Raw genomic sequence first — 26,032 nt, forward strand, 5'->3', positions numbered from 1 at the left:
TTTGAGATCTTTGGGTAAGGATGTGGTGTCTTTTTAATCCCTGTTTTCCAAGAGCCTACCATCATGTCTGGACCAGATATCTGTGGCAGGTTAAGGATGGGTGCAAATTCTTTGACATTACTCTCATCTAGTGGTGGGCTCCAGTTCCTTTCTTCTTGAATCTTGGCCGTTCTGTGACTACTTTGACCAATAGAATACGTTGGAAGTGATACAATGCCAGTTTTGAGCCAAGCTTCTGCCCTTGGTCTGGGAGTCCTGAACTGCTCTGTAAGAACCCCTTCTATTCTTCTGGAGAAATTATATGGAGAAGGGGCCCAGCTGAGCCCACCTTCTATTTACTTCACCCACTGAGGCATCAGGCATGTGAGTGAAGCCATCTTAGACCCTCCAGATCAGACCACCTGACAGCTAAATATCAACAAATGACCTCAATGTCACCATGCTGAGCAGAAGAACTGCCCAGCTGAGCCCTGCCAAAATTCCTAACCCACAAAATTGTGAGATACAATAAAGTATTTCTTTAAGCCACCAAATATTTGTTGTGCAACAACCAAGACAATAGCCCTCAATAAATATTTTTGAACTAAACTGACCAAAATGTCCTAACTTTTGGGCATTTTGGATTATGCTATTGATATTTTCCCTCCTCAGCTCCAGCTCCACATAATTACATTCATACAAGACAGGAATGAGAGACGGGGGTTTCAATCATTTAACAGTATTTTTTGTGTCAAGTTAATATTTTGATGAAGACTAATTTAAGCAACAATTTAACAGTTGTATCTGTGATAAAATCACATTTGAATTATGGGTGATGATAAGCTGCAATCTCTAGATTTCTAAACAATAATTGCCATTGAAAGTTATTCTGTAGTTGTTTACCATACTCTGTTCACAGTCTGCTCCTTAAAGGGGTACTACTAATAAAACTCATAACAGTTTTATGGCTTCTTAGGATATAAAAACACATGGATTCCCAAACTATTCTTGTCTTGAAAGCCAACTTAACGGGGCACAAAAAAATTTATGTTAACAGCATACAATTGGGAGTCAGTTACTTTTCATTTCTAATCCTAATAAGCCACTTATTAGGAAGATCTTGGGCAAGTTTCTTAACTTCTTTGAGCTTTGGTTTCTTCATCTGTAGATTGGGAACAGTAATAGCACCTCTAAGAGTGTAGGATGGGTTCACTGAGACAACAGATAGGTCCAATATCTGGTATCTAGTAAGCAATGATTGCTATTTTTTAATGATACTACAGTTATATCTTCATAGCATTAAAAAGAATAAAATACTTAGGAATAAATTCAACAAAATAGTGCAAGACATGTACACTGAAAACTATAAAACATCACTGAAAGAAGTTAAATGAGATCTAAGTCAATAGGCCTCCCACATTCTGGAATGGACTGGGAGACTTAATATCATTAAGATGGCAATACTCCTCAAACTAATCTGCAGATGCAGTGTAATATCCATCAAAGTCCAAGCTGCCTATTATGCGGAAATTGTCAGGCTGATCCTAAAATTCATTGGAAAACATAGGTGACCAAGAAAAGCCAAAACAATCTTAAAGACGAAGAACAATGTTATAGGACTCAAACTTACTGATTTCAAAATTTATTACAAACCCACAGTAATAAAAACAGTGTGTTATTGGCATAAAAATAGACGTATAGATCAATAGACTAGAACTGAGTTCAGAAATGACCCATACATCTATGGTCAACTGATTTTTGACAAGGCCACCAAGACTATTCACTGGAGAAAGTCATCTTTTCAGTAAATGGTGCTGGGACAACTGGCTACGCGCATGCAAAATAATGAAATTGGACACCTATACCACATACTAAAAGTAACTCAAAATGGATCAAACACCTAATGGTGTTAGTTAAAATTGTAAAACTCTTGGGAAAAAACTTAGGGAGAAATCTTTGTGTTCTTGGATTCAACAATGGATTTTTACATGTGACACCAAAAGCAGAATCAGCAAAACAAGAAATAGATAAATTTTCACCGAAATTAAAACTTTAATGCTGCAAAGAACGCTATCAAGAAAGTGAAAAGAATAAGCAAAAAAACTGAGGAAAGTCTTTGTAAATCACATAGCTGATAAAGGATTAGCATTCAGAATACACAAAGAACTTAAAACTCCGCAGTAAAGGGCTAAATAACCAAAGCTAAAAATGGTCAAAAGATTTGAAAGACACTTCTCCACAGAAGATATACAAATGTCCAACATGCACATGAAAAGATGTTTAACCTCATTAGTCATTAGGGAAATGCAAATCAAAGCCACAATGAGATACTGCTTCATATCCACTAAAATGGCTATAAGAAAAAAGACAGACAGTAGCAAGTGTTGGCCAGGATGTGGAGAAATCGGAACCTTCATACGTTGTTGGTGGGATAGTAAAGAGGTGCAGCCACTTTGGAAAAACAGTTTGACGGAGTTACCACGTGACCCGGTAATTCCATTCCTAAGAATATAAACAGGAGAAATGAAAACATATGTCCATACAAAAATGTGTACGTGAATGTTCATAATGGTCAAAAAGTGGAAACAATCCAAGTGTTCATCAGCTGACAAATCGATAAAGAAAATGGGATATATATCCATATGATGGAATTATTATTAAACAATAGCAAAGGAATAGGTACTGATACGTGCCACTACATGGATGAAACTTGAAAACACTATGCTACATGAAAGAAGCAAGACACAAAAGGCTACATATTATATGATTCCATTTATATGAAATGTCCAAACTAGGTGAATTCATAGATGCAGAAAGTGGGTTAGAGGCTGAGGGGGCGGCGGAGGGGAGATGGAGAGTGCCTGCTAACGGGTGTGCGGTTCCTTTTTAGAGCAATGAAAATGCTCTGGAATTAGTCGCAATGACTTAATAATGTTGGGAATAAACTAAAACCACTGAATTGTACACTTTAAAAGGGTGAATTTTATGGTACGTGAATTATATCTCAAAAAAAATCCAACAGAGTAAGATAAAGAAAGAGGGTTGAAATAGAATTTACTGAAAATTAAAACAGGTAAATTTCTGTGAAGTGTTCTGCCCATGGTGCAAAAGCTGTTAGGTTAATTTATGATTTTACCTTGGTTTGTCAGAGCTAGAAAGTTTTGGAAATACCTCTGCTTGACTTTTGCGTACCTCTAAATCTTCTGTCGCTGACAGAACTTAAGGAGGCTTTGACTGAAAGAATAATACTCGGGAATCAGACTTGTAGCTTCCTGTCTTGCCTCTCCAATGCCCCGTCCTGTGGCCCTTGACAAACCATACCTTGTGACGGGACTCATTTCTCTCTGGGTGAAAGGGACTCTTGCCCTGTCTCTAGCCCTCAGATGAACAATGAGAAGTAGGTACACAAAACAGCAGCATGGCATTTTACAATTCTGAATGCTTTAGAAATACAAGTTAATAACAGGAATCCCTCTTTCTTATAATTGACTTTAATGGGACAAGCAGACCTAATCCCTAATGTCTTTCTGAATTCAGAATATAATTATTAGTGAGAGGTTAATTCGACTTTAAATGTTATTCTATAGTAAATAGGCATAAACAACACTAAGGAACTTTTATTTTGGATTGCATGACCTAAAATTCTGGCTAAGTATCATGCAACTGAAATCAGACCTGCAACAACGGATATTTCTTTCAAAGGAGATATACACTTATTGGCAAGAATTGATGGTATTTTTCTATGACATCAACCCAGGAGGCTAATATATTACAGTCAACATTTAATAACTTATAAGTCTGTGATAAATGGAGACTTTATAAATCACTGCTATGCTCTCAAATTAAAACATCCTAGTTCTCTCCCCTTCCAGCACATTCCAGCCCTGGTCTCCCCAGGTGGGAGCTGTCCTGTTGTGTACATATATGTAAATATTTTTTTGAGCACCTGAGACACTTTATTTCATCTATTTATGTTTACCTCTGCTTCTCAGTGCTCGAAGCAAGCCCTTTGGGCAGCTCGGTTGTGCCTTTTTCATCTTTGATTCCCCAGCATTCTATATAGGGATTGGCACATACCCGACATTTGACAAATGAATAAATGAGCGAATTAATAAACATAAATTGTTGGCAGATTTCCATATGAGCACAGTATTGTGACAGCCGGAAGGAGGTTCTGAAATTGGTTCCCAGAACTGCTGCCATGGTAGCGTAGGCTTGAGGTCCTGAGGGAACGCTGCCGCTGACCCACGGAGAGACTCACAGTCGTAGGCTGGAAGATGGCACACACAGACACAGAAGTCGTTACTGTGGACGAATTTAAGTCCGTCAGTGATGCCATCCACTCTTGGTCCATGCCAGCCACGCTCCTGCCTTTGCACTGGCTCTTCTCCCCATCACTCTATTTAAATTTGCAACACCTTCGTCCACTCTTCACCACACTTTCCTGCTTGCTTTTTCTGCATAGTCGTTATCACTATGTATTTTAATTATTTGTTTATTGCCTGTCTCCCCTCCTGCCACGCCAGAATCTAAACTCTGATTTTATTTAGTTGGTTTTTCGCCCTGCCCTATATTCAGTGCTAGAAATACTCCCTAGAAATAGCAGCTGCTCAATAAATATTATGGAAGGAAGGAAGGAAATGAAAGAGAAAGAGGGAGGGAAGGGAAGAGGAAGGAAGGAAGAGAAGGGGGAATGGAAGAAAGAAGAAAGGAAGGAAAAAAATGGAAGATCAATCTAAAAAGTACCTAAAGGCCTTGCCAGCTTTTTAGAATTTTTAATATATTCAAGTCAACTCCCGGTTTACAAATCTGTTTTGTTTGGCTCGCAGATATTTTATAAATTAAAGATCTGGAAACTTCCTGTAAAATATTGAATTACGAGCTTCTCCTAAACAATCAGGTCTGGTTAAACTGAGTCTGTGCTCCCACACCACATCAGTCATCTAGGCATGAGTGGCAGCTTTAGTAAGGGGCATGGGCTAGAGTGACTTCACATGCCGGAGAATTTAAAGTAGGGATGGAAGCTGGGATCTCTCCTGGATTTCCTGAATAGCCCTGAGCCTCTCACTGTGGACGTGTAACCCAGGAAGGCCTCAGAATAATTTAGATTCCTATGGAAATCCACGTTCCCAAGGGGGTTTCAATGGAAAGGTAATGCCCAGCTCTTTGAATCCTAGGTCACTCAGACCAGAGCCTCCTGGGGCTTACCTGAGAGGGGCAGATGAGTCTAGACAAACCCTCTATTGATCCGCTGTCCCGAGAGAAGTTCCCCGAGAGCACTCTGAAAACTGCAGCTCTCTCACAAAGGTCATGGGTGTAAAAATGTTAGGACACGTTCACCCACTGCAGTGAAAGAATCATGAAGCCTATTCTAGCTCTAAAATATGCTTAACATATGATTCCATCACCCCTGCACATCTGTTCATTCATTCAACAAACACCTATTGAGCACCAACCAAGTGCAGGGCCTTATGCTGGGGACTGTGTATCCAGAGCTGAAGAAGTCACATAGTCCCTGTCCGCTCACACCTCACAGTACTATCAGGAAAGAGAGACAGGCAAGTAATGAGATAGGTGTTAGGATATTAGAAACACAAAAGTACCAAAACATACATCAAAGGCTCTGAAACCACAGATTTAAAGTTCAACGTGTAGAAAATAGGCAGGTATTCAAAGTTTTTTCCTGAACTGCTTGTGGGTAAGTTCTGGGGAAAATTAAGTAGTTATTTAACTTATTCTTATTACATAGGTATATGAACTTCCTTTAGAATCCTTAATTGACTTTGAAATATTTAGATGTAACTGTCTAAAGGACATCTTGTCTCTTCACTCTATATATACAAACATACCGTAATATTTAGATGTAAGGAGCTGAGCCTACCCTTTTACAGAAATCCAATCAGTGTGAAGGCTTTCTCCAAACCGCCTAAATTATTGATACTTTCATTACCAATATTATTTAACTAGTAAATCTACTATCACTTCTAACTATTATTTTTTCTATAAATTATATTTTTGATTTTATAGTGTGTAGAGTAGCGTATATTTTTTATTGCGGTAAAATATATAAAGTATAAAATTTACCATTTTAACCATTTTTAAGTGTCCAGCTCAGTGGCTCAAGTACATTCACGCTGTTGTTCAAGGTCACCACCATCCATCTCCAGAAGCTTTTCGTCATCCCAAACTGGAGCTCTGTACCCACTAAACAATGACTCCCCATTTCCTCCTCCCCCAGCCCCTGGTATCCGTTGTTCTGTTTTCTGTCTCTGTGGATTTGACTACTCTAGAGACCTCATATAAGGGGAATCACACAGTGTTTGTCCTTTTGTGACTGGTTTATTCCACTTAGCATAATGTCTTCAAGTTTCATCCATATTGTAGCATGAAATCAGAATTTCATTCCTTTTTAAGGGTGAGTAATATTCAATTGTATTGATAATACAATAATTAATAAATAATATTCAATATATATATATACACCACATTTTGTCTATGCATTCATCAGTTGACGGACATTGTGTTATTTCTATCTTGTGACTATTGTGAATCATGCTGCTGTGAACATAGGTGTACAAATTTGCTTATGTTTATGTAATGCTTTTTACTTTGCGAAGTACTTTTATGTCTATAATTCGTAAACTCTATGGGAGATAGAGTAGATTGTATTTTCCTCTTCTGGCAGTTAAGAAATCCAAATTATTAAAAAATTAAGTCACTTGTGAATATAGGGACAGTTAATGACTCTTAGCCTGGAGTATCTTTTTCTCAACATACTTTTTATTCTTCACTCCAATGATTCTTCACCAGTGAAAACACCAGGGATTCAAAAGCAAAAATACGCTTGTTGAGATGCAATTTTACAGTAGATCAAAAGTCTTCTTTTACTCGGACATGCTAAGTGAAATCAGTAGGCTCGTCATTTGGGGGGAAGTCCATTTAAAAAATTGATCTTTCAGGCATCAGTTGCAGCTGTTTTCTTCTCTAACAAAATCACACTCCAGGCTAGCTAATCCAGGCTTACCCTCCTGCTACCCGTCAGCTACACCATTGCTCATAAAATTCAAACTTGCCTATATTGTAAGCTGGGAAGCTATGTCTATAATCCAAATAAAATATTTAAATCTTGATTACTCAGGGACTTAAATCATACCTGATAGTTTCATATTCTGTTCTTGGATAACAATCTTCATGAAATTACAGAGATGCCAATTCTCTGTTTGAACAGAGCTTTTGAAAAGCTGAGAGGTCCTCAGGGGACCTTTGAGGGAGGAGAGTAGAGGCTAGGGATATAGGTGTGCCAAGGGCAGTGATGCTGTGTGCCCAGTGACGCCCTTCCCAACGAGGCTCCAGCTGATTTGTGCTTGTATGGTTTTTCCTCGCTAAAGTCACATTTCTTTATGTCAATAATATTAAGCAAAATTTTGTTTTTTAAAATAGCACTATCTGTGCTAGTTATCTTAGTTTCTCATGGATTAAAATGATATTTCTAACAGTTAAAACTGCTCTAATTATTAAAATTTCTCTGGTTGTTAAAATCGCTCTAATTGTAATCATGCCATTTCCGTGGGAAAGACCCCGAGTCTTGCCTGGTTTTCTGCTTTCTGCCTTCACTTGCTGGTCCTGACCAGGTCTAGACTCTTGCTGACGTGTAGTTGTTTTCTTCGATGATAACACTTGGTGATTCTTGCTGCTGTGTCTGGGAGATAGGACATTAAATAATTGTGCTCTTAGTTCCTTGATAGTGTTGCTTCCTTGGTAGGGTTGCCAAATTTAGCAAGTAAAAATACACCCAGTTAAAGTTGAATTTCAGATAAACAACAAATAACTTTTCATAAGTATGTCCCATGCAATATTTGGATAAAAAATTATTCATGTTTATCTGAAATTCAAATTTAACTGGGTGTCTTGTATTTTATCTGAAAACCTTATTCCTTGGATTTCTGCCAAGAAGGCTCCTCGACAAGTAGGAGCTCATAGTGTCATTAGCTAATAAAAACAATCGACTCCTCTTGAATCCGGAGAGCATGGATCAAATGCCAGTAAGTGTGATGGGGTCTGAGCCTGGTCATTTGGAGTGACCTAAATTGGACGCAAAACTGCAATGTTAGATTCCAATAAAAGAGAGAAGGAGGATTTGCCTCAGCTTCTGGTTCTTTTTTGGAAGCAGACACTGCTAAAGTTGACCTTCCTGGATGATCAATCTGAAAAGCAGGATTAGTGAGGCCAGTCGAGGGATAAGGAAGTGAGGAGGGAAGGCGAGCTCTGACACACACTGAATTTTGTTAGTCCTGAAAATTTAGGGCAGGGGAGGGACCCCACCAGGGAGCATATGTAGGTATGTGTGTATGCAGGGGAGAGCGAAGGAGGAGGACCTGGGACGTCATGGGTATATGACCTCCTAGAAAGAAAAAAACAAATCTGATTATACTCTAATATACATATAGGCTCGCAAATATACCATCATTAAAGTAATTTATCCTTGCTCAACCCCAAAACTATTTACCAGAGATTCCTAAATAGTTTAGAGTTATCACACTTCTGTTCATTTGATTATATGTAGACACTATGGCATATGTAAAATAAAGTTAAAATTTGCTTCATTTTGAAAATTTTGTAATTGAAAAACTGTCCGAGAGATTGGCAACATACCATTTGCAAGCATTACTACTCTTTTCCTAAACAGACTTGATCAGAGGACCTGGGAAGTTTAGTCAGTGTGTGGCTGGTACAGGATACCCCTGATTTGCTCTGGGGCCCAGGGCAAACCAAGCACCTTTGCTTTACCTTCATGTTCCCCCTTTTTCTAAAGCCGAAAGCTAAGTGTTTGTTACGTCCTTCACTGTGGCCCAGCATCAGGACAGTCTCTACTGAGGATATAAAAGAAGAGGATGAAATGCCAGTTCTTAAGGACATTCCAATCCTGCTCTACTGAGAAGAGAACTCTCCACCAGACGTGACCTCTAGGCTTTTAGCTGCTTTCTGAGGAAACAGCAAATGGAAGTCTGTGGAAATGGGGGCCACCCTGTGTGTTATGCCTCCTCGATAGGTGCCTCAGAAGAGATCACAGAGGGTTAAAAAGAATTTTTAAAGCTCATACCCATTAATTTGAAAACTGCCACAACCTCATTACTCAAATGGGTAAGGAGACATAAAATTTTCCCAAAGAAGCAGTAAAAAATGTTAATAAATGTCAAAAAAAACCCCATTTGGTCTCAATAGCAGTAAAGAATAATGATACAAATTAAAATGAAACCCTTTTCTCCATAAACTTAGTAAGGTTTTGAGAACGTATCAAATTCAGTGTTGGTGAGAGTGAGATGAGGTGTTTATTCCCGTGAACTGCTGATAGTAGTTTGAATTAAAGCAGTCTTCCTAGAAAACACATTTCTAATATTAAACAATATTGCTTTTGATAATAAAACTCTTAGAACTATTCTTAGTAAATGATCTAAAATACTTTATGGACCAAAAAATTGATGGCAGCATTTAAAAAAATAGAAATGCTGTAAGCAAACTAAATGTTTAGCCAGTCAGATATCATTTATTGCATTTTTTATGTGCAAAAGATGAAATATTGTGCATAAAATACTTGTTATGAATTTTTTATTATGATTTTTAAAAACATGGAGAAATACCTTTGCCATTTATTTAATTAACCAAGAGTAATACAAATTATATATAGTTTGGAATCAATTATTTCAAAGTAGTAGAAAAAGAACTGCAAAGAAATATACAAAATGTTAACAGTGGTTATCTATATGGGAGTATGATTTGGTGATTTTTTTTTTCTTTTATTTTTATCCTTTTCTACATTACCCAAGTGTTCTATAGAGGTCAGAAAAAATATATATATATACAATAAGTGGATACACAGAGCATAGTTCTAAGAGTAGATACCGAAAATATTGTTTACTCATTTATTCTTGACATCTACTACCTATGTGACTTAGGGGTAAATCACTTAATTTATGAAAACATGAACCTTCTCACCTATAAAATGAGGGTAATATTGCAATAAACTTCTGCTCAGGTTTGTTATGAGAGTCATTTGAAATGATGAATATAAAAAATGCTTTGTAAATCATAAAATACTAAAAAAAATCTAAAGATGAATTGGGGTTGATGTGACCTTTTTCTACATGGTTGAGTACTAGGTGTGAGGGTGCAATCTGTGGGCCATGCAGCAGAAAGAAACCGCATGGCTTACCGGAGGACCAACACTATAGTCCACTGGGAGCCTATTCCAGGGCCTTTCTTTGCGTGGTTACTGCCCACAGTGTTGGAGAGCTAGGGAAGTGGTCGTCTTAAGGGATGGGGGAAGTAAAGAGGGGTTGGCAGTGTGAGCCAGATCATGAAGGGACTTTGAAAGTCAGGCAGAAGGCTTTACAAATTTCATCTTGACTAGTTAGGATAAAGTCATATTAGAGGTTGTTTCACTTACTTTGGGCCTAGGTGTCACCTAAAGCAGCTTGTTTGGGGATAGTTAGCCTAGGAGTAGCCAGTTTGCTGGATTGACTTAAGGGTCGGGAGAGCGGAGGAAAGAGTCTAGCTTGGTCAGAGCTTGGGCAGTCCCGAGGGAGGAGGTGATGTGTCTAACAGGGCCTTGATGGGAGAGAAAGAGTGAATGTCAGAGAGACTTCTCAAGGAGGGAACTCTGTGATAGATGGGACACAGAGGATAAAGGAGGGGGAAGACTCAAAGGTATCATTGATACATCTCCTCTGGGAGACTGGAGAAGGGCTGCATTCCTTAGCAGTCCCTCCGGGGAGACTGGAATATAGAAGATGACAATGGTTATACCACATGTGATAACAGAGCTCTGACGTACAACCTCGGCAGCAATAGATCCGAAAGAGTCAGGACTTGGCCAACGACTGTCAGCTTCACTATTAAAAAATTCCCCGCTTCCAACTCAGGAAAAATTAGCCAAAAATGCTCCCCTAAGCAATCCTTGGATGCCCCAGTTCCAGCTAGCCCTCCTCCAGCTCCACCACGCCAACAAACGCTAATCACATTACACCTGCAACCTTCCCCTTTCTCCACTATAAAGCTTACCCACTCCTCTGCCTGACTTTGAGTCTCTGCCAAAATGCAAATGATGATGGCTGATTCCCTTTGCTACAGTAAACTCTGAATAAATTGCCTCCATTTATTCTCATTTGGAAGGTCTTCATTTATTTCCGCACTCTCATATCAATCTTCCAGCTCAGCCACTCTCCCCAGTAGTAACATCTAGGGAGGCAATTGGTGTATTTGAGAGAAGGTATCACTAGGAATCACTTTTAGCCCCCGAACTCTGACTCTGTGGCCTTGGGCCATCTCTTAACCCTTTGAACATCCATCTCCTGAATCTGTAAAATGAAACTTGTCTATTACAAATTGGTGTAATTCTGTGTCCTGGTCTTGAAAGAGATCTTGTCTGGCACAGTATAGAGAGGAAGTCCGACAGATCCACAACTATGTACAAATATAGTTCCCTGCCCATAATTTCCAAACCCAGAGAGGCAGAGGGAGGAAGAGAGAGAGTGAGAGAGTCGGGAGGAAGGAGAGCAGGAGGGAGGAAAGCAGAAAGGATCTTTCAGATCTGATCTAGTTTAAAGCTTCTCCAGTAGGAGAACCAGAGGCTCATGCTTCTAAAGCCCCTTGAATGAGGAGATCAGCCTCTGTTTTACTTGCCTAAACCTAAGGCTGCAGCACCAGTTTCTCTTCCAGTATGAGCAATGATAAAGTGAGACCTCGCCACTCTGGAGAGAGTCTGGCAACTTACCACAGGAAGGGAAGTGTCCAATTGCTTCCTCTACAGAAAGGGAGGAATGGGAATTGGGTTGTACAAACAGTGGCGGGTACTAGTTTCTGTTCTGTCCTGGTTCCTCCAGAGATAAAACAGACATTTCCTTGACATAAGCAATCACAATCTTTTCCAGTCAACATTCAGCACCTGAGAGGAAAAACGTCTATGTGCTAAAGAGGCACTAATTTCTCAACTTCACATTTTCAACCCACTCTTTCCACTAAGTGAAGCTACCCATGGAGGCTCTTTTCATTCTCCACATTTCCTTTTTGTCACCTATTTTCACACACAGTACTGCACTGCTTAAAGATTTAATAGCAGACCTATTCAATTTGTTTTTACAATTGTTGAGTTTTGGGTATCACCGTGAAAAAGAACAAATCCACAGCAAGGGTTCCACATAATTAGTACATTTCATTTGAGGTTTTCTTTCTGAAAAAAGTATAGAACTGCATCGTCTTTGGAGTTGGTGAAAATTGCTTTTAACACATTCACAGCTTGTTGTGCGTGATGGAACTTAATAATGCTCCTTCTCACCTAAAAGAAATCGACAGACCTAGATTTCAGTCCTGGCTTCATATTTTGTTCTTGCTATGATTTGGGGCAAGTTAGTTGTTTGCTTTGAACCTCAGTTTCCACACTTAAAAAACACTGACTCTCTTAATCACCTTACTCATCTTGACCAAAAGGATAAAATGAGACAGTGTTTGAGAAGCCGTCCATCAACTACATTGTAAATGTCACAATGATGAAAATAAAGGAGGGCCAGAGGAGGTGGAGCCCTATTATTGGGGCCAACATTTCAAGGTCAGGATCATTTCAGACAATGGAGTAATTACCACCTAGGGTATTTTTTCTCTTGTAGGAGAAAGTGCTTCTTTATTTTGGCTCCCTTTTCTTCCAATAATGAGGCTAAGTAATGTTTAACCAACTAGAAGCTTGCTGTCTTTCTGAGGCAGCCACTGAGAAAGGACGGCTCTGAAATGAGAGAAGAGGGAACCATTAGGCTACAAATAAAAGGAATTCCAAGCTTTGACTCTCTCCAGGGTTCTCTTGGGTGTCATAACTTATGGTTAATGAGGGTCCTAAGGGAGAAGGTCATAAGTCAATGCCACTCAGCTGGTTCAGTACAAACTATTAGGCTGAATGTGTCAGTATACTCTGCCCTTGACCACAGGGACCTGGAATAATCCAAGGCATAATACAACTTGACTTGCCCCTGAAGGAAGAGAGGCTATTGCTAAAATAAGACTAAGCCTGGTGGTAAGGTCTACACATTCCTCTGACCCCAGGACTTTTGGCAGAATTTCCGAGAATACGTGCCACAGGTTCTTAATCTCTACATTAGGAAATCCTCCCTAATCCCCAAACCAAGGAAAATTTACACACCACCTCCATGAATCTCAGGAGAAATGGCCAACGTTTCTCTAAGTGCACTTTGTGCTGCCATTTTAGTGTTACTAATACATGGACCACGACTTACCACATAGAATCATAGCATTTGTAGGTCGGAACACGATCTTAGATGTTATTTTAGTCTAGGAGTTACGACGCTAAGCTAGAAAGAAGACTCTTGGCAATATTAACAGAGCGCTGTGCTTAAGAGCAGGGACTCTGTCTCCAGGGTGCTTGGATTTGAATGCCTGCTCCGTCACTTCACCTGTTTACCTCAGTGTCCACATATGCAAAATAGGGATAATTAAAGTATCTACCTGATTAGGGTGTCGTGAAGAGTAAATCAGCTAATATATTTAAAGTGCTTAAAGTATCTGTCAAACTAAGTGGTATATAATGTTTGCTCATATTGTCAAAGAATTTCACAACTGCTACCTATTATTAATTACATGGTTTAAAATTTTTATTAATCACAAAAGAACCTATGTATATTTGAAAAGTAGTAAGCCATATATATGGGAAACATTATCTGTTCAGTTTACACAGCGTTTAGTGAACATTCTTGGACTAGATGAGGTTACTAGAAGTAAATTCTCTCCTCCACAGTGTTTCTCCTTGAGTTTGGGAACTAAAATCCATCCATCCATTCAGCATCTATTGAGCGCCTACTGTGTGTCAGACATCGCTGTAGGTACTGGAGACACAGCAGTGAACAAGAGTCAAAAGTCCCTGACCTCATAAAGGTTTCATGCTAATGTATGAGTAAGGTCTTTGGTCCACTATTTTTTAGTATATAAAAACAGGTTCAGAGGATCCTCAGCTGATTGCCCCAAATCACACAGCCAGTCCTAGATCCTGTGATCTCCTATCACATCAGACTTTTAAAATCCTTCTTTACCAAGATGTGATATATATACATAATGGAATACTACTCAGCCATAAGAAATGATGAAATACAGCCATTTGTGACAACATGGACGTACCTTGAGGGTACTATGCTAAGTGAAATTAGTCAGAGGGAGAAAGTCAAATACCGCATGATCTCACTCATAAGTAGAAGATAAAAACAACGATGGGCAAACACATAGCAACAGAGACTGGATTGGTGGTTACCAGAGGGGAAGGAAGGGGAAGGGTAAAGGGGGTGATAGGGCTCACATGTGTGGTGTTGGACTGTGATTGGTTTTTGGGTGGTGAACATGATGTAATCTACACAGAATTTGAAATATATTATGATGTACATCTGAAAACTACATAATGTTATAATCCAATGTTACTATATTAAAAAAAATAAATTCTTCTTTACCGTAAACTCTAAAAATGTACAGAAGACGTGTTTGCCTGTCAAACTAGCTAATACAGAAACAGTGCAGTCACATAAATGCACCAGCTGTTCTACACCTGACTAAATTATGTGTTTTCCCAGCCCCTTGGGGCCACCACACCACCGCTTTCCTGTCTTGTCACATTCACCACACAGTGCTATTTCTGTTAACCTCATTTAAAAAAATTCTGAAAGATCTAGTGATGGGTGAGGATAATAGTGATGATAAAAGAGAATTTTGACTTTTGAAACATCATTAAATGAGAGACTTCATCTTGAGAATTTCAAGCTTCATACTCCGTATTAGCTATGCTACTGTACCTGTTGGGATAAAATGCTTGTGTAGTTTTTATCTCTTTTCCAGACTTTCCAGGTTGTATCCTACGGTGTTCAGAAATATCTACTTTGCCCTCTAAGAATTTACGTACTCAATTTAATTTAAATTTATTTTCATTTTCTTGTTCATATAGACATATATAGGGAAGGGTATAGACAGGTAGTTAAACACATAGCATTAAATGTATTTGTGTGTGCATGAGTCCACTTGTCTCCCCAACTATTGCATTTCTTCATTTCTGAGACACTGAAATGTACCATTAGATTATGTATAAAGGAAGAAAAATAACACTGTCAATTAAATTATCACTTGCCATCTATTGTAAAATTCATCCTGATTTCAGAGATGTAAAAATGTGAAAAGAGCCTGATAACTTTCATTGGTAAAGATGTTTTTCATGTGGTCCATTACAAAATTATCCTTTTCAATGGATGCTGAATAATTATTGCAGTGAAACACTTTGGATTTAATTGTTTCAAATATCCATCAAAAATGACACTGAAAGAAAAAAAAAGTGAACTGCTAAAACCAAGTCCTGGGTCTTTTATTAGAGATACAAACTGAAATATTCAAGGATGAAATGATGATTTCTCGCATTCGCATCAAAAAAAAAATCGGAGGTGGGTATTGTGGGGGAGTGTAGATTAAACAAGACTGGCTATGAGTTGATAATTTTTCAAGCTGGGTTGCAAGGTACACGTGGCTTAGTCTACCATTCTCTTAAAATTCCAGGAAAAAAAGAATTTCTGTCTGTAAAGTAGTGACAGCAGCTCTCAGGAATAAGATTGGGTTCCCTTATATCAAGAAAGTTAGCTCTTTGCTCATGGTAGTAGGTTCCAGATGGAGACGGAAGAGACCTTTCCTGGCACTCTGAGTGAGGATATGAGTGGAACGTACGCTCGTTGCTAGTCCTTCATCTTCCTTCTGAGAACCTTATTTTGTCGAAGCTGTCTGGGCCCTGCCTTGTATTACAGTGACAGTGGCTAGTCCTGCTAACTGCTTCTAGCCATGAAGGCCACTGTGCTGCTTTCCGTCAGTATTTGCTCAGCCTCAGGGGGTATACTGGGTTGGTATAGAGGATAATTAAAAGCAACAACAATAGCAATTAAAAATTTTATTGAATGTTCCATTCGCCATGCTAAGTGGCTTACCATGCGTTACTTTATTTAATTCTCATGACAACTTTAACAGGTTGATACTATTATGATCTCTATTTTTACCTATGAGGAGACAGACTGAGAAAACTGAAGTGCATTTCCCAAAGCTGGCAAGAGGCAGGGCCTGGATATAAACCTAAACCTGTGCTCTGAACCACAAAATGTATTGCCTTCTTTCCAGTGACGCTGGATTAAGAGCAATGGAAATCACAGTCTGCTAAGAGTCACTTGCAGACTAGGACTAAAGACTCAGCCTTGAGCCAAGAATCAGCAGATGCAGACAGGTGAAAATGAGCACAGACACGGGAAGGGGACCCTCGCAGAAACAAATCAAAAGGATTGCAGAAACCTCTTGCAAGCAGACAAATAGAGTCCTAGCAGTGGAACAGGCAGAAGAGGCCAGCCCATTGATGGCTTCCATCCTCTCCCGAGTCTTTGAACCATTTCAGAGTGTATTCATGCTTTCTCAAGCCTCTCATGCCTGGGTTTAGCTGGCATGTTGCCGATCATCACCTGGAACTCAGATAGTCCTTCTAGATTTCTACAGCTTGTTCCCCTCCATCTGGAATCTTGCCCATGCTCATTAGCTGTCATGATATGAAGAGTATTTTCTGATATGACCCTCTCCCTGCAGGACTGTGACTGTCCAACCACAGTTTGTTACAAAATCTAATTATTAATCTTATAGAGACTTGAAGATTTCTCCTGTCCTGCTAGGCTAACTACTATCCTTCTCTCCATATTCACCCACAAACGCCTCAGTAACATTGAAATCAAAGGATCTTTTGAAGCGGAAGTCTTGAAGTCATTGTGTGGATTGGCCAATAATTTGGGCTGGAGGGTTCAAGGGTCGTTCGAGGATGGTATGTGTACCCACAAGCAATGGAAATCACACGGGAGATGGGACTATGACTCCAGGCTTGTACTTGTACTGTAGCTAACACAGGGCTTGGCATATAGCATATGCCATTCAGACTCCTCCTCTATGCTTCTAACAATGTAACCAAGGGTCACATTACTTTCTTTGTCTACACCATATGGAGTTTACTATAACTCAAATCCTAAAGTCTTATTTCTTAAGTACAAGTTCTTCGAACAAGTACTTGTGCATTTACGCTTATGGACCAAAGTAAATAATCTTATATTTATGACTATTATATAGGTCTGGGTAGATTCAGATCATTATTCCAACTTGTTATGATCTGTTTGGATTTCGATGATGTCAACACACTAACGTATTACTCTTTTTGGCTTTACATCCACAAATTTGTTAAACATACCTTTATCCAAGACACTGGTAAAAATATTTATTAGGGTAGGACCAAGAACAAAGTTTTGTTATAAGCCACCAGACTGCCCCCGCTAGGTTGCTAAGAAGCACTGTCTAAGTGTGTTCATTCAACCAGTTATTAATCTGCTTAATTGCATTAGCTCAGCTCATATTTCTTAATCTTGTGTCCAATGATATCATGAAGGAATTACACAATGCCCCACTGAAGTTCATGTGTATTTTGTCTATTGCATTTCCTTGAACTATTGTTTCCCACTAATATGGCCAGATTTAATTTGGCTAGAAAGCAATTTGACAAAAAGCAATTTGGTCAAGAAGACAATTTCATCAGAACACTGATCTAGTTAAAAGGGAATACTATCAGTCAGTGTTTTTTCAAAGTTGGCCATTTTTGTATACTGCTGGACAGAGTTGCAACTTATTTTGCTCCTTATATATTTTTGTCCATATTTTGTTTTTCTCAATAGCTTGATTTTTAAAATTTCTAATTCATTTCCAGCCAGTTATGCCTATCAAGTATTGCTTATAATGTAGAATAATTAAAACAATCTAACTATTCAGCAGTTAATTAGGAGAATGAAAATGTGTAACAATTGTTGGATTGTTTCAAAAATATGCTAGGTTCCAAATCCCATATGGTAATTAAAATATCGTATGTAGTCATAGGAAATTCATATGGAAGGCTATCATAAACTAGTGTGCAATCACTAGTTGACACTATTTGAACGCAATTATGTTTAACAAATTTTTTCTTGTTTGTTTTTATAATTTTCCCATAATGAGCATGTGTAGTTTTAAAAGTGTAAAATAATATATAAATCATAATTGTAGTCAATTGTTCAATTTCTCTACTAGTTTCAAAGAATTAGCTCCTTTTGTTGGATCCTTAGCTTGTTCCCTAAGCAATTCCTTAATTGTTCAAACTTTTCACAGAGTAGACAGAGCGATTGTTTGAAGATGAACTCTTATACATAATGATAAAAATAAAAATTGTGAAAACTGTAAAATAATGCTTACAGACACTTTATAGTGTCGTAAAGCTGTCCAATGTTTTATCATCCATATGTGGACATATAATGATGAAAGATATTCATTTTCAACTTATTTATTGTGTTGACCAATTTGCTTTTGACCAAATTACTTTTGGCTAAATTACATGCTATCCATCTACCAGGTGAGTAATATATTAGAGGGAAAAAAAATGTGACTATCCTGATGATGTCCTTTTGGGTGAATCCATGCTGGATTCTACGGATCCACTGGCAACTCTTTTGGATGGTTTATAAACCATCCTTTAATAATCCATTTTGGAATCTTGCCAGTTTGAGAAAATTTAGCAGTATGACTAAGTTTCTTTTGAAGCTGTCCAAAGACACGAATGGGGAATTATCTTCTACTTGAATAGAAATGCTGACAAACTTGGCTACAATGCCGTCCAAGCACTTTATTAAGTATTTTACACTGACCGATACTCAAGGAAATTGCTCACCTTCTCCACATTCTGGCATCTCTACAGAATCGATTCAAGAATACAGCATAGGGGCCAGCCCCGTGGCCGAATGGTTACGTTCTCGCGCTCTGCTTCCGCGGCCCAGGGTTTGGATCCTGGGTATGGACATGGCATTGCTCACTAGGCCATGCTGAAGCGGCGTCCCACATGCCACAGCTAGATGGACCCACAACTAAAATATACAACTATATACTGGGGGCATTTGGGGAGAAAAAAAAAAAGCAGGGGGAAAAAAAAAGAATACAGCATACATTTAAGTTTCTCCCACCCTATAGGTTTCCTAATGCTATTTTTCCCTCAACTCACCTTACTGTTATCAGTATTATTTTAAAACTCAGTGTGGTTCCAGGGGCCGTGATTGCTGCTTGGCCCTGGTCTTATATACCCTCCTTGTCTGTATTTACGGCTCTCTGAGAGGGAAGGGGTATAGGAGTCATCAAAACCTCCTATGAACTGTCAGCCACCTCTTCCTGAGCCCTCTAGGCACTGCTGTTAGACATATAGGTGACAGGTTACACTTTGTATGATTTTGCATAATATACCACATTATATAAGACAAAACACTTAACTTATATTCCATCTTGTCTGTGAAAGGATCCAGTCAGGATTATTAACTTTAAGTCATAGTCCTCACCTTTCTTGGATTTGTTTAAAATAAAACGGTCTAATCCCATCTCTCAGTGTTTGTTCTCAAAGACTGGCGTGCCCGTGTAATCTCAGTGAAAACTTGCAGAGTGACTGAAGGAACATTCTTCAAATGGCACATGATATCGTAGTAGTAAATTTCAGCTATCCTTTGGCCATTGATTCATTCAATAAAAAGTGAAAATAACAAAAATAAAGGAAACTGTTATCTCTAGAGACAAGCCAGATATTCTTTATATGTGAGTTCTGTAGTGGTGGTGATTTTGTCAGGGTTTGGTTGTTAAAATGTGGAGGATTCTTATCCCTCCTGCTTATAATTCCAGTGTCTTTGTTTACGTTTTGGGCACTGCCCCCCAAGGCTTCCCAGGCTGAGGAATCAGAGTCTGAGTGCAGCTACGAGGAAAAGCCCCAAGGCTGTCGACGAGGAAAAAGGCAGGAACCTGAATCTTTCAGTGGAGGAGATGTCTCTTTGATAGAAGAAGTAGAGAAATCTTGCAAAGTTTTTTCTGGTCCATGGTTAGGCAGTTTTCATAAACAGACATAGGCAGTATATTTCACTTTTGTCTCCTCCCTCCTCCCCCATCTTTTTTTTTCTTTTAATGTTATTAGAACAAGAAAAAGAATTCCTGAGAATGGCTCTGATGTCATGTCTGGTTACCGAAGCTAACATGTTGCCTAAATATTTATTCTCACATACAGGGGATTTGGATTGCAGATGTGCAGAAATGTCATCAGGTTAAAAATAACTCTCTTCGCAAGGTAGTGGCACACTGGAGTGCCGATCCAGGCCGCTGCTTATCCTTCCGAGCCTAGCATCCTGGGTGTCCTGCCTGTGCAAAGTAAACGGCCTCCCCCTCACTTCCTTAGGAACCTTCACCTTTTTGCTTGAGCTGTTTCAAAAGTGTGTGCTGCAACTAGCAAGAAACAGAGGAAGAAGAGGAGGAGAAAAACCCTTCTCAGGTAGCCACTCTCTGTTCCAGAGACCCCACATTCTTTATTGCTTTCCTGGTGGGGAAATTTCCTTCCCTCCAGGCCAAAGGTGGTTTCGACATTCTAATCCTTAGGGTGAATGAGTACCTCACCCAAACTGTGCGCAGCTAATCGGTAATGTGGTTCAAAGGGTAGGCTCATGGGAACACCTGGTGCCAGGTGAGGCAGACTGGTCTTGGAAAGGAGGAAGCCTGGGGGAGGGGAGATGGCATCGAGGCCAGGTCCCACCACGGCTGCCCCTTCAGACTTTAGGTGGGGGGCCCTAGCCCCTCTGGGGTCCGCCTTCTCAGCCTATAAACTGGAGGAAACCTGTGTCACAGGAATGTGCACTGGGAGCTGACACAGGAATATAAACCACTCTCCAGGGTGAGAAAGACAATGATGATCAAGAATCTGCTTGCTTCTGGTGGATGGACTTTGGCGTTGTCAGTGAAAAGGGCACAGAGAGGGGTTTGCAGGTCTCAGGGGATGTTTGAGATACCCACAATTAACTTAGTCCCTGGGGAAGTGACAAAGGCACAGTAGGAGAGTAGAAACAGCTGGGCAAAGACTTAAGTGAAAAGAAGCAGCGTGAATTAGTGGAGGTCTTCTCTTTTACGGTCTCCACAGCACAGGGAGAAGATTCAACATCTTATTTTCCCCTACAGCAGAGAAATATTTTACAGTGATGCCCTCTTAGAAATAGATCATGTAGGGAGCTAAAAACATCAGTATCCCACCCTTGGAGTCTGGTCAAACTTGAACAAAAACATTAAAAGCTCCTGTAAATTTCTGCAGAAAGAGTGGACTTCGTTAACAACGTTAGACTAGGAATTGCCTTGTATACTGTTGAACTGGTTCTACATCATTTTACGTCTGACGAACCTCTGGCTCTTAGTCTTCACTGTAATAACTTCCAGCTTTTCAACTTAATTGCCGCAATCACAAGGAACTGGCCTGCACACAGCGCCACCTGACCGCCACAGAGTTTCCACGTCGTGCAGGGCAGTGCCAACACAGTCGTAGCTGTGGGATTTCAGTAATCCCCCTCTGTACCTAAGCAAGCATCAGGCAACACTTAGAGACAGACCCACAGACCTGGACTGACGTTGGGTTGCAATTCCCCTGGGGTTTTCTCTCTATGAGATTACTGCTGCACACAGACCCATTTTCAAGTGGCAAAGATAATTTGATCCCGTTTTAAAGGATACTGATTACACTGACTGAGAGCAGAGAGAAAACCCAGCCCATCGAGACACATCCACAAAAGTTTAAAAGTACAACAAATCTATGTGACTATTTCATCATGGAAGAATTTTTATTTTTTAACCAGTGGCTTTTTTGATCTTTCTAAATCAGAGCTGTGTGTGCATCCTTGACAGCAAGCTGTTACTCTTAAAGACAGCAGGAGAGGCAGCACGTTAAAGTTTCACATTAAACAGCAAAGAGTTTCAAGGAACGTCCTCAAATTACATTCACAGTTTCAAAGTTCAAGAATTGTGGCTGAACACTGCTTACCTTACAATTTCGGCTCTCAAGAGGTCTTTAAGTTTAAAGCAGTACATCAAATGTGCAGGGTGTATTTTCGTGCGTGGAAGTCTAATCTGTCATAGCACCCAGCTCACCGGGAGGAACCAGCCTCCTCTGCCCGAACACCAATGAGGGAACCAGAGAAGCACATGTGGGCAGTGGCTTCCCTGGAAGCCTGTCACAGTCTGCACATGCTCTGTGTGACGGAGGTGCCAAAGCAACCTTGGTGTGAGGCTTACAAAGCACCTCATTGTGAGGTCCCGGGCATCTCTTGGGAAAGAAAAGGGCTATAAAAAGACACTAGCCAATCTGAAGTTTTCATGCTTTTGTTGGGATGGGCCTCTCATTCATTAAAAAGTACAGAGGCAGGACTTTCTGTTCATGAGCTTCCTGGGGAACCAGCAAGACTAATAACAACCCACCAATATGTTCAGAAAGAGGGAAGTCTTAGCTTTTGGATTCTGTTAGGCTCCTGGCTGGTGTGAAGGAGCTCTGTGGGGAAAGCACCATTTCACACTCAGAAAAGCGTCAACTCCATAAGAACCGACAGGATGTTTTTGGAAAGAAGCTCATGATTAAGAGTGTACAATAATGTTTGCTGACTAAGTCGCACCAGGCGCAAGGGTAAAATGAAAATCTACCGCATCTGTGTTATAAAATGAATCTGGGACAGTGGCATAATATTTCAAATGGACTATCCCCATCAAGCTAACTAGAAATCCTTGTCAGCAGGAACAACACTTCCTCTTATGGACACAGACGTACAATGACCAGAAAAACATTTGCCTGTTACTTTCGTATCCACCTGATACAATGTGCCGCAGAAAAGAAAATAGGTGTTGGGTGAAAAAAAATAAGTCAAAATAATCAAACCTCTTCAAAATCCAAATGTTAGGATTCGAGCCATGATTCCTTGTCGCTTAGAGTTTGGGGTTGTCCAGTCCTTCTGCAGTCTTGGCTAGGACACTGGCCTGAAGCGGTTAATCATGGTGAGCAGTCGGTCATGGATGTAAATAGGAAAGACAGCATCTTGAAGTAGAAAGTGGAGCAGAGACTCATGTTCAAGTTCTGGTTCTGGTTGTATCACCAACTCTAAGCCCAGGAAAATCTTGAGGTCTCTCTGGGTCTCAATTTCTTTTTCTGTAAAGTGGAGGAGTTGGACTAGTTCAGGAACGGAAGATGCCTGCAAAGGCTCAGAGTGCAATTCACTGAGGGGAGATTGGGGTGGGGTGGTGGTTAAGGTGAGATGGAGAACACGCATCTCTGTTTCAGAGGTAGCTATTACTCCTGCAAGAACTGATCCTAATTGGAGTGTGGGCTGAATTACGCCAAATCTTCCAGTTTTTTAAAACAAGCTGGAAATTCAGATTTTTATGTGAAATCATCTAAGTTTGATTTGTGGGCAACTTAATTAAAATGTTTAAAAATACCATGAATGCCAAACAAAATCTGTCAGTCTGGTCAAATTTGCCCTGCAGGCCACCAGTTTGTCATTTATAGATTAGATGATCTTGACTCTTATTCTGCTGGAAAATCCAGGGAGATTAGTCTCTAAAAGAAACTATCTTTCAAGATGCTTAGCAGTCAAGATAGGACTTAAAAAAGAGGCAGCCTAATACTTTTGTGGTGAAACTGGGGACCCTCACTCCCTTACGTCATGGTGGTGACCACGTGATCCATGACCTCATGTGGCCCATTTTCCTTGGAAATGGCTCATGTGGAACCCGTGGAATCATAAGCATTCTAAAAATCTCATGAAAGAAAAAACACAGGAGAGCCCACACAGGGAAGAAAAGAAAATATTGTTCCAGTAACATAAAAACCAACCGAATGCGGTGCCACCAGCCTTACCTCAAGGCTGAAATATCAAAAGTAAAAGCGAAAATCTAATAGGCCTTATGATAAGTAGCTAAATTCAGCAATTGAGGGGAAGAAAAGGTTTACTGACTTGCTGAATAAAAGAGAGATGTTGGGGTGGAATGAGGTATAGATGCTTGCAAAATGAAGTTGACTAATTTTCTTCTTCCTCAATATGCAAAACTGAAATTAGAATCCCCAGTCTTCGTGGTCTGAGCCGTCTGACCAGTGCAATTCCTCCTGAGCCACTAGATGAGCTCTGACTGGGTGGAGAATCCCACTTTGTGTGTGGGGACTCATCCTTCTTGAGGGAGAAGAGTACTGACTCACCAAGGACCCAAGCCAGAGCCCTGCAAACATGCTCTATAAATGTTTGCACTGGCTGATGAATGCTGGCAAGGAGACTGTGGACCGAGATGCATAGGCAAGGCTTCCAGTCTTTCAAGACTCAGCTCTGATCTAAATCATTGCATTCCAGGGAATTTCCTTAACCACTCAGGCTGCCTTTCGTAGAGAGGATCCTTTATTTTGCTCTACCTTAGTACAGTACTTACATTGAATATGAATTTTTTGTCTACTTGTCTGTTTTCTTCATTAAACTATAAATTGGTTGACGTACGGATCTGTCTCCCCTCTCACTGTCATTTCTTTATTTCTAGAACTTAACATAGCCCATGCTTGGTATATAAGTTTCTAGAACTTAGTAAATATTGGTTAAATGAATTAGTAAATAGACAGAAAGCTAATAACTAGAAGGAGTAACATGTGCATTATAAATGCAATGGAATTAAAGTGATAAGGCAAGTCTTCGGGAAAAAGTTAGGTTTAGAGGTATTTTTTTTATGAGGATTATGTTTTCTCAAAGGTATAGTCAATATTTTTTCAATTTCATGCTATTGTGGATTTTTGGTTTGCATTTGTTCAATATAACATTTCTCATGACAATATTTACTGCCCTTCCATAATCCAAGCTTTCTGAGCATCTTATTTATGTTTCCTATGACCATCTTTGGGAAAGTTGTCGTTGATAATAAGCGTACAGCTGAGAATTAATGTCAGTTGACTGCCTTCAAATCTCACATTGCTCTCGCAGATGCAACAGAAGGCATGAAGGTAATTCGCTCAGCTCTGAGCGCTTACATGGTAACCAGTGACAGCAGCAGCACATGCTGCCCGCAGGGTCCAGGGGCCCAAGGAGTAGAGTGAATAGAAATCATCCTTTTACACATAGCTTTGGAACTAACCAGAGAGAGTCTCCACTATAAATTTTTAAATAAAATTTAAAAATAAAAATAAATTAAACAAGATTTCAACTGAATTAAATTTATTTTGACTGCAAGATTCTGTGACTATTTGAGAAACTGATAAATACAAAGAAATAAAAGAATGAAGGGAAAACAATGTAGGCAGTTATTTCTGTTGTTTGTGGCTACATAGAAAACCACCCCAAAACATAGGAGCTTCAAACATCTGTTTTATTATCTCCATGGTTCTGTAAATTGACTGGGCCCAACTAGGTGATTCTCCTGCTCCCTGTGGTATCACCTAAGCTGCAGTTACTGGGCAAAGATAACTTGTTATTGCTTATCTTTTTTGATAACACACATCCTAACAGGTGTGAGGTGATACCTCACTGTGGTTTCGATTTGCGCTTCCCTGATGATTAGTGATGTTGAGTACCTTTTCAGGTACCTGTTGGCCATTTGCATGTCTTCTTTGGAGAAAATCTATTCAGGTTCTTTGCCCATTTTTCAATTGGGTAATTTTCTCTTTTTTTAAATTTGTTTTTGCTGTTGAGTTGTATGAGTTCCTTGTATTTATTAACCCCTTATCAGATATGAGGCTTGCAAATATTTCCTGCCATTCCATATGCTACCTTTTCATTTTATTGATGGTTTCCTTTGCTGTGCGGAAACTTTTTAGTTTGATGTAGTTCCACTTGTTTATTTTTGCTTTTGTTGTTTTTTATTTTGGTGTAAAATCCAAAAACTCGTTGCCAAGACCCATGTCAAGGAGCTTACCTCCTATGTTTTCTTTTAGGAGTTTAATGGTTTTAAGTCTTACGTTCAAGTCTTTAATCCATCTTGAGTTGACTATTGTGTATCGTGTAAGATGGGTGTCTACTTTCATTCTTTAGCATGTAGCCAGCCAGTTTTTCCAACAGCATTTATTGAAGATACTGTCCTTTCTTCTAATTTGACCCTGAGCCAATGTCTATTGCCAGTCTTCCTCTTTTTGCTTGAA

General features: G+C 39.6%; 2 protein-coding genes across 7 annotated transcripts in view; one reads left to right on the forward strand and one right to left on the reverse strand.

The window, feature by feature from the left end:
• The window catches only part of STARD13 (StAR related lipid transfer domain containing 13), a 487,282-nt gene extending 465,149 nt beyond the window's left edge, over nt 1–22,133 (reverse strand). For 2 of the 4 annotated variants that reach the window (XM_070239505.1, XM_070239503.1), the window contains exon 1: nt 21,920–22,133. The gene's annotated coding sequence lies outside the window, so the exon portion shown is untranslated. The remainder of the gene's footprint in view (nt 1–21,919) is intronic. The other 2 variants (XM_070239512.1, XM_070239509.1) reach the window with 1 other exon arrangement.
• The window catches only part of RFC3 (replication factor C subunit 3), a 186,228-nt gene that overhangs the window by 19,851 nt on the left and 140,345 nt on the right, over nt 1–26,032 (forward strand). The gene's annotated exons all lie outside the window — the stretch shown is intronic.

The sequence above is a fragment of the Equus caballus genome, chromosome 17 (assembly GCF_041296265.1).
Source record: "Equus caballus isolate H_3958 breed thoroughbred chromosome 17, TB-T2T, whole genome shotgun sequence".
Lineage (NCBI taxonomy): Eukaryota > Metazoa > Chordata > Mammalia > Perissodactyla > Equidae > Equus > Equus caballus.